The following is a 7,715-nucleotide window of genomic DNA, read 5'->3' on the forward strand; positions in this document are numbered from 1 at the left end:
GAAAAAGAAATTAAACTAAGTAAGAACTATTGAAACGAAAGCTGAAAAGAAATGAAAAAAAAAAGCATGAAGAGGACGCCATTTAACGTCCCAACAAAAACAAAAGAATGAAGTTTAAACTAACAAAGTTCAGAGGCCACCAAACTAAATGGAAAGCAATGCTCTCCCTCTAGAAATGAAAATGAAAGCAAGATGGATAAAGTAAAATGAAGCCGCCGTCTCCGTTTGAAAATGTTAGAAGAGAAAAACTAAAGACTGCTGCGCCGAACGAAAACCAGAAGAAGGAGAAAGAAAAAAATAAATAAAAACTAGCTGCCCAGCGTCTGAAACCAACCTGTTCTGCATCTAACACGAAAAGAAAAGAAATAATATTCAAGACTACCCTACTGCCCGAACGAAGACAACGTCTGGAACCGAAAGACAAAATAGCATGCCAAAAGGCTACTAAAAAATTAAAACCGTCTGAAATGAAAACAAGTGTAGTAAAGAGCCAAAACCCAGCCGCCCCTACTAAACGAAAAAGAAAAAAATAAAAACTCAAAGACTACACTCCAGTTTCCTGCTAGCAGGTCTGGAACGAAAAAAAAATAAAGTAAAAGCTGTGACAAAATAAATTCTGAAGCCTAGCGTCTGAAACAAAAGAAAGAAAATAACAACTCCAAGCTAAGCTACTGAACTCCCGTAGCATTTTAGCCCTCTTTCTTTTTATAGCCGTGTGTCTTGTGAGCTGTCCATGTGATGCTATATTATTATACAATTCAAAGCAAATGTGCAGCCCATGCTTCCGTGGTGACCTTCCATGTGCAGAAGCAAGAAAGCTGAAATGAATAGCTTGCCTTCCAACAACATGTTTTCTGCATCCATGTTCTATTTGTCTTGCAATGGTCAGCACGTGTGGTGTGCTGCTGTCCGGCTGTGTGCTGTCCGAGTGTGGACTGTCTAAGTGAGGCTATCTGCGAGCTGCATTGAGTGAGTGCTCTGCTGCTTTTAGGCCTGGTCTGCGTGTGTGAATTCACACTTTTCATTTTTTAAATGATGTCTTTGCTATGTATTGCCCAAACTACCCCTGTTATGAGAGGAATAAAATTGAAATATTTATTTTCATGTGAAACAATTGAATTATAACTCTTTTTAACCACAAAAAAATATCAGAATTTATCAATGGACTCAAGTATCTTGATCTACTACATAATTAAGTATTTAAATCATTTTTGGTTAAACAATTCATTCACTTAAGTAGCTTAATTATGTAGTTTTATCACTTCATCACACCCCCCAACTAGCTTTTTGCTAGACTCTAGCAAATAAAGCGAATGAATTCATGCAAATGTGAAATTACCAACTTGAGAAAATCTGAGAATCACATGCCATGAAATAGACTTGTTGAGTTTAAGAACACTGGAGATAGATTAATCTGAATTTTGTATCAACTGGGAGATTTATATACCATTTAGTTAATCAACCAAGAGAATTACATGTAACAAAGCTTACTTCTTCAAGTGCATGGGAATGAGGTTAGAATTCCAAGATTGACTACCAAGAGGCATTAACAGTTTCAATCACAACAGTTAATCTGAGATAACCATAGGTCTTACTCTAAGTTAAAACCATTGTAGTGGTGGCTTTCACGCTATTACACTTTAAAAGGCGCCTACTTTCTTATTTAGTAAGGATCCCGGTAATAGGCATCCTTTTCCAATACACAAATGTAAATCATATTTTTTTTTTGGAAACATATCCTAGTGGGAGAATCAAGCCTATGAATGTGCGCCTACCCACACTTTTACAAGTCCGCCCTTACCACTAGTCTACCTAAATGATTTTTTTTTTGTTTTTTTTTTTGGATCCCTGGCTTGTCCCTTTTCGAATTTGATTCATTTCAAATTTCTTCCTAAGCCATTAGGATATGGTTCATTAGAGTCCCAAACAACCGAAGTGTAAATCAACAAACAATGACCCAATGTAGTCTCTCTAGGCATTCCGGGCATGTGTTGTGTGTGTTTTAGCAAAACTTTTAACATCTTTCCCTTGGTTTAACAACTAAATAAAATGGACAAGTCCATCTTTTGACATATACTCATATTTGCACTACATTCCACATGTTCCATGACCTCAACAAATCATTTTTCAGTTCATTTTCCAGCATGTAAATTCAAGAATAGGGGATTTATTCTTCTTTCAACTCATTACCAACTCCCCCAAGGTGGACCAAAATTTAAGGCATGCAAACAGAAAACACACCCTAACTAGATTGTAGCATTGTCCTCAATGATGCAAGAGAAATGAAGAACAAAAGAAAACAATGAAAAGCAAAATGATAGTGAAGGGAATGTAGGGTTACCTGGTCAGAAGAGAAACATATGACAAGAAGAGAACAACGAAAAATAGAAGAGAGAAAAACACACCTGCATAAACTAAAAGGTAAAATAGAAAAATGCAAAGAAGAAGTGAAATGAGATGACAAACAAGTCAAACATCAAGGCTCGATTGGAGGGTCAGGGTCCAAAAGATGGATGGTGGTATCCTCTGGTGAAAAATGGTCAAGAAAATGTTTGAGTCGCTGTCCATTAACCTTAAAAATATTACCATTGTGTGGATTGAGGATTTCAACAGTCCCATGAGGAAACACTGTCTGAACAATATAAGGACCACTCCATTTGGATCGAAATTTACCGACAAACACATGGAGTCTAGAGTTGTAGAGGAGAACCTTCTAATTGGGGAGAAAACTCTGTCTCAAAATGTGCTTGTCGTGGAAAACCTTAGTTCTCTCCTTGTAAAGTTTGGCATTATCGTAGGTATCGTGTCTCAACTCTTCTAATTCATTCAGCTCCAATTTCCTTAAAACACCAGAATTGTTAGTAGAAAAGTTAAAGTGCTTGACAGCCCAATAAGCCTTGTGTTCTAGATCAATAGGGAGATGGCATGCTTTACTGTAAACCAAACGATAGGGAGACATGCCTAGGATAGTTTTAAAAGCTGTCCTATAAGCCCATAAAGTGTCTGAAAGCCTCAAAGACCAATCTTTCTTATTTGGGTTGACTGTTTTTTCAAGAATGGTTTTGATCTCCCGGTTGGCCAACTCAACTTGGCCATTGGTTTGAGGATGATAAGGAGTTGAAACTTTGTGATGGATCCCATATTTTTTCATTAACGCCGCAAATGGTTTATTGCAAAAGTGGGAACCTCCATCACTAATTAAAACCCTTGGTATCCCAAACCGAGTGAAAATGTTGTCTTTCAAAAATTTTAACACCACCTAATGATCATTGGTCCTACATGGTATTGCCTCAACCCATTTAGAAATATAGTCCACATCAACAATAATGTAAAGATAACCAAAAGAAGATGGAAAAGGTCCCATAAAATCAATCCCCCAACAATAAAAAATTTCTAATGCTAAAATAGGTTGTAAGGGCATCATGTTTCTATGGGTGATTCCTCTAAACTTTTGACATGGTTCACATGCCTTACAAAAATTGTAAGCATCCTTGAACATGTGGGGTCAATAATAACCACATTGCAAGATTTTAGACACTATTTTCTTAGTTGAAAAGTGGCCTCCACACGCACTAGCATGACAAAAATTTAGTATGTGCGGAATGTCACAATTAGGCACACACCTTCTCAAAATTTGATCAGAACAATATTTGAATAAATATGGGTCATCATAAAAGAAAGATCTAACCTCCAATTTAAACCTTTTGATATCTTGAGAGCTCCAATGTGGTGGGGTGTGTCCTGTCACCAAGAAATTAACAATATCAGCAAACCAAGGTAAAGAATCAACAGCTAAAAGCTGTTCATCTAGAAAGGAATCTGAAATGGGAGTAGTAGGTTCAGAATTTTCAACGACGAGTCGAGATAAATGATCGACAACCACATTTTCTACGCCCTTTTTATCCTTGATGCTGATATTAAATTCCTACAATAACAAAATCCATCTAATCAGTCGAGGTTTGGCATCTTTCTTTGTGAGCAAATATTTAAGAGCTGCATGGTCAGTGAATATAACAATTGGAGAGCCTAAAATGTAAGCTCTAAATTTATCCAACAAAAACGACTGCTAGTAACTCCTTTTCAGTGGTGGAGTAATTTTTCTTAGCTGCATCAAGTGTTTTGCTTGCATAATAAATCACAAATGGAAGCTTACCTCTCCGCTGACCAAGGACAACACCTATGGCAAGGTCACTGGCGTCACACATGATCTCAAATGGCAGTGACTAGTCAGGTGGTTGAATTATAGGTGCAGTGACAAGCATAGATTTGAGTTGCTCAAAAGCAACTTGACATGCATTAGTCCAATTGAACACGCAATCCTTAGCTAACAACTCACACAAAGGTCTCGATATGGAGCTAAAGTTTTTTATGAAACGCCTATAAAACCCAGCACGTCCAAAAAATGATCTAATATCTTTGACTGATTTTGGAATGGGTAACATCGATATTAGATCAATTTTAGATTTGTCAACTTCCATGCCTCGAGCTGAGATAATGTGACCAAGGACAATACATTGTCGCACCATAAAATGGCATTTTTCCCAATTTAAGAGCAGATTTTTCTCTTCACATCAAGCCAAAACAGCAGTGAGGTGAGTAAGGCATGCATCAAATGAATCAACTGAAAAATCATCCATAAACACCTCCAAGATATGCTCAACCATGTCACTAAAAATACTTAACATGCATCGCTGAAATGTGGCAGGTGCATTACAAAGTCCAAAGGGCATTTTCCTAAATGCAAAAGTTCCAAATGGGCAAGTAAAAGTAGTTTTTTCTTGGTCTTTAGGGGCTATTTGAATTTGATAATATCTCGAAAAATCATCAAGAAAACAATAAAAACTATGGCCCGCAACTCTTTCCAGAGTTTGGTCTAAAAATGGTAATGGAAAATGGTCCTTTCTTGTGACATCATTTAGTTTCCTAAAATCAATGCACATGCGCCATCTAGTGATGGTCTTAGTTGGGATTAACTCATCTTTTTCATTTTTCACAATTGTAACCCCAGATTTCTTAGGAACTACTTGAGTAGGACTTACCAATTGACTATCCGAGATGGGATAGATGATACCTACATCCAAGACCTTCAAGACTTCATTTTTAACCACCTTCTTCATCGTAGGATTCAACCTCCTTTGCATCTCTCGAGTTGGTGATGAATTCTCCTCCAAGAAAATTCGATGTGTGCAAATGGTGGGGCTGATTCCTTTGATGTCAGCAATTGACCATCCAAGTGCTCCTTTATGTTGCTTAAGAACCCGTAGGAGTTGCTCCTCTTGCTCAACTGACAAAGAAGATGAGATAATACATGGAAAAGTGTTAGTTGGCCCAAGAAAAACATATTTCAGCGTTTCAGGTAGTGGTTTCAAAACCGGTGATGGAGGAACTTCATCTGATGGTTGTTAGTGTATGGATTGAAGTGGTAGATCTTCGAACTTAAGTCACCACAATGAGTCCATTTTGCTACCTGCACCAGAATTTACTGCATTAGTATCCAACAATTCACTATTTTCTAAGGTTCCAGGTAAAACAAGTTCCATTTGACTCTCTTGCTCCAAAAAATATTCTTCAGCAAGTAAAGATTCCAAACAATTCACTTCCTGGAGTTCTTTCAAATCTTGTGGTTGCCTACAAGTGTTGAACACATTTAACACCAACGTCATATTGCCAAAAGTCAATTTAAGGATGCCACTTCGACAATTTATCAAAGCGTTGGAAGTAGCCAAAAATGGCCTCCCTAAAATAACGGGTGCCTGAAAAACAAAGTGAGGAGTTAATTGAACATCTAATACCACAAAATTGACAGGATAATAAAATTTATCCACTTGCACCAACACATCTTCTACCACTCCCCTAGGCTTTTCAATTGAACGGTTGGCCAATTGCAAGATGATAGAAGTTGGTTTCAACTCTCTTAAACCAAGTTGTTCATAGGTGTTATAAGGAAGCAAATTGACACTAGAACCTAAGTCTAGTAGTGCTTGGCCTATTTTGGAGCTACCTATAACACAAGCTATTGTTGGAGAACCCGGATCTTTATACTTAGGAGGAGTATTGGATTGGATAATGGCACTGACTTGTTCCGTGAGAAATGCCTTCTTTTTCACATTAAGTCTTCTTTTAACCGTACACAAATCTTTCAAAAATTTGGCATATGTGGGGATCTGCTCAATGGCATCAAGAAGATGAATGTTAATGCGCACTTGTCTAAAGATGTCCAAAATCTCAGCATGATGTTTATCTTTATGTAAAGGAACCAATCTTTGAGGAAAGGGTGCCGGAGGAGTTACCTTTGGTTCCAAAGAAACATCAACATCAGAATTTTTACCTTGTGCATTAGAAATGGAACTTTCACCTTTCTTGCCAGCTTCATTACCCAATGTTTCAACTTCTTTGCCACTACGGAGAGTTATTACGGCCTTGCAAGTCCTGACATTTGCTTCTAAAGAAGATGAAGACTCTATGGCAGCAATTTGGACTTGAGGATTTGGTTGGGGTTGAGACGGGAATTTTCCTTTCTCTTGCACACTCAAGGTTGTGTTCAGCTTGGTCAAATTATTCCTTATGTCATTGATGACTTGAGAAGTTTGGTTATTTATGTTAGTTTGACTTTGATGAACTGTTGAAGAGTAGAAGCTATTTGTTGAAATGGGTCATCCATGGGTCTTCTAGGGGCAGGAATTAGTGCATTTTGCTGGGTATGAACTGGATATTGAGGTGCACCAGCTCCTGGATATGCTAAATTTGTGGGATGATCATTTCTCCAGCTGAAGTTAGGATGATTTCTCCAACCTGTATTATAAGTGTTAGAATATGGTGCAGGAAAAGGTTTAAAAGCTTCTTTAAAAGCTGTAACAGGATGAGAAGCATCACACAAAACTTCTTTAAAGCTGGAATAGCTGGACATTCAGATGTTACATAGCTAATATCCTCACAAATGTTACATTTTCCTTGTTTTGGAATGCCCTGAATTTCATGCACTTTCTTCAACTCAATCGCCTCCAATTTTTTTGACAATAAGGCAAATTTAGCTTTCAAATCATCCTCCTCATTTAAAACATATTTACCCCCCCCCCCCCATTTACGATCCTCAATGGTTCAGCTCTATCATAGACACAAGAAGTGTCCCATGATTGAGCATTTTCAGCCAAGTAATCAAAATATGCAAATGCTTCTTCCGGTTTCTTATTAAAGAACTCTCCATTACACATGGTTTCAACAAATTGTCACATCTTAGATACCAAAGCTTCATAAAAAAGACTAATAATGCGCCAATTCTCGTAACCATGGTGTGGACAAGCATTTAAGAGATCTTTGAATCTTTCCCAACTTTGATAAAAGGTTTCATTTTCCTTTTGAGAAAAATTCATGATTTGTCTCTTTAAAGCATTGGTGCGATGCATTGGAAAAAAAAATTACAGAATTTAGCTTGCATTTCTTGCCATGTTCCAACGGATCTTGGCCTCAATGCATTCAACCATGTTTTTGCTTTGTCCTTAAGAGAAAAAGGAAACAACTTCAATCTAACAATCTCCTCAGTACAGTTTTGGCCCAAAAATGTGGAGCATACTTCCTCAAACTCCTTGAGGTGCAAGTAGCGATTTTCAGAATCCATTCCAAGAAAATGAGGCAATAATGGTATCATTCTAGGTTTAAAATTGAAATTATGAGCATTCAAGGGTGTAATGATGCACGATGGAGTGGTGGTCCTAATA

The 7,715-nt window shown here is 37.5% G+C and overlaps 1 non-coding gene across 1 annotated transcript; it reads left to right on the forward strand.

Moving 5' to 3' along the window:
• Positions 1-7,281: 7,281 nt before the first annotated feature.
• On the forward strand, positions 7,282-7,389 carry LOC122302040. The gene has a single exon (XR_006240289.1). It is a non-coding gene; the product is annotated as a small nucleolar RNA R71 (small nucleolar RNA).
• Positions 7,390-7,715: the final 326 nt, after the last annotated feature.

Source organism: Carya illinoinensis, chromosome 2, assembly GCF_018687715.1.
Source record: "Carya illinoinensis cultivar Pawnee chromosome 2, C.illinoinensisPawnee_v1, whole genome shotgun sequence".
Taxonomy (NCBI): domain Eukaryota; kingdom Viridiplantae; phylum Streptophyta; class Magnoliopsida; order Fagales; family Juglandaceae; genus Carya; species Carya illinoinensis.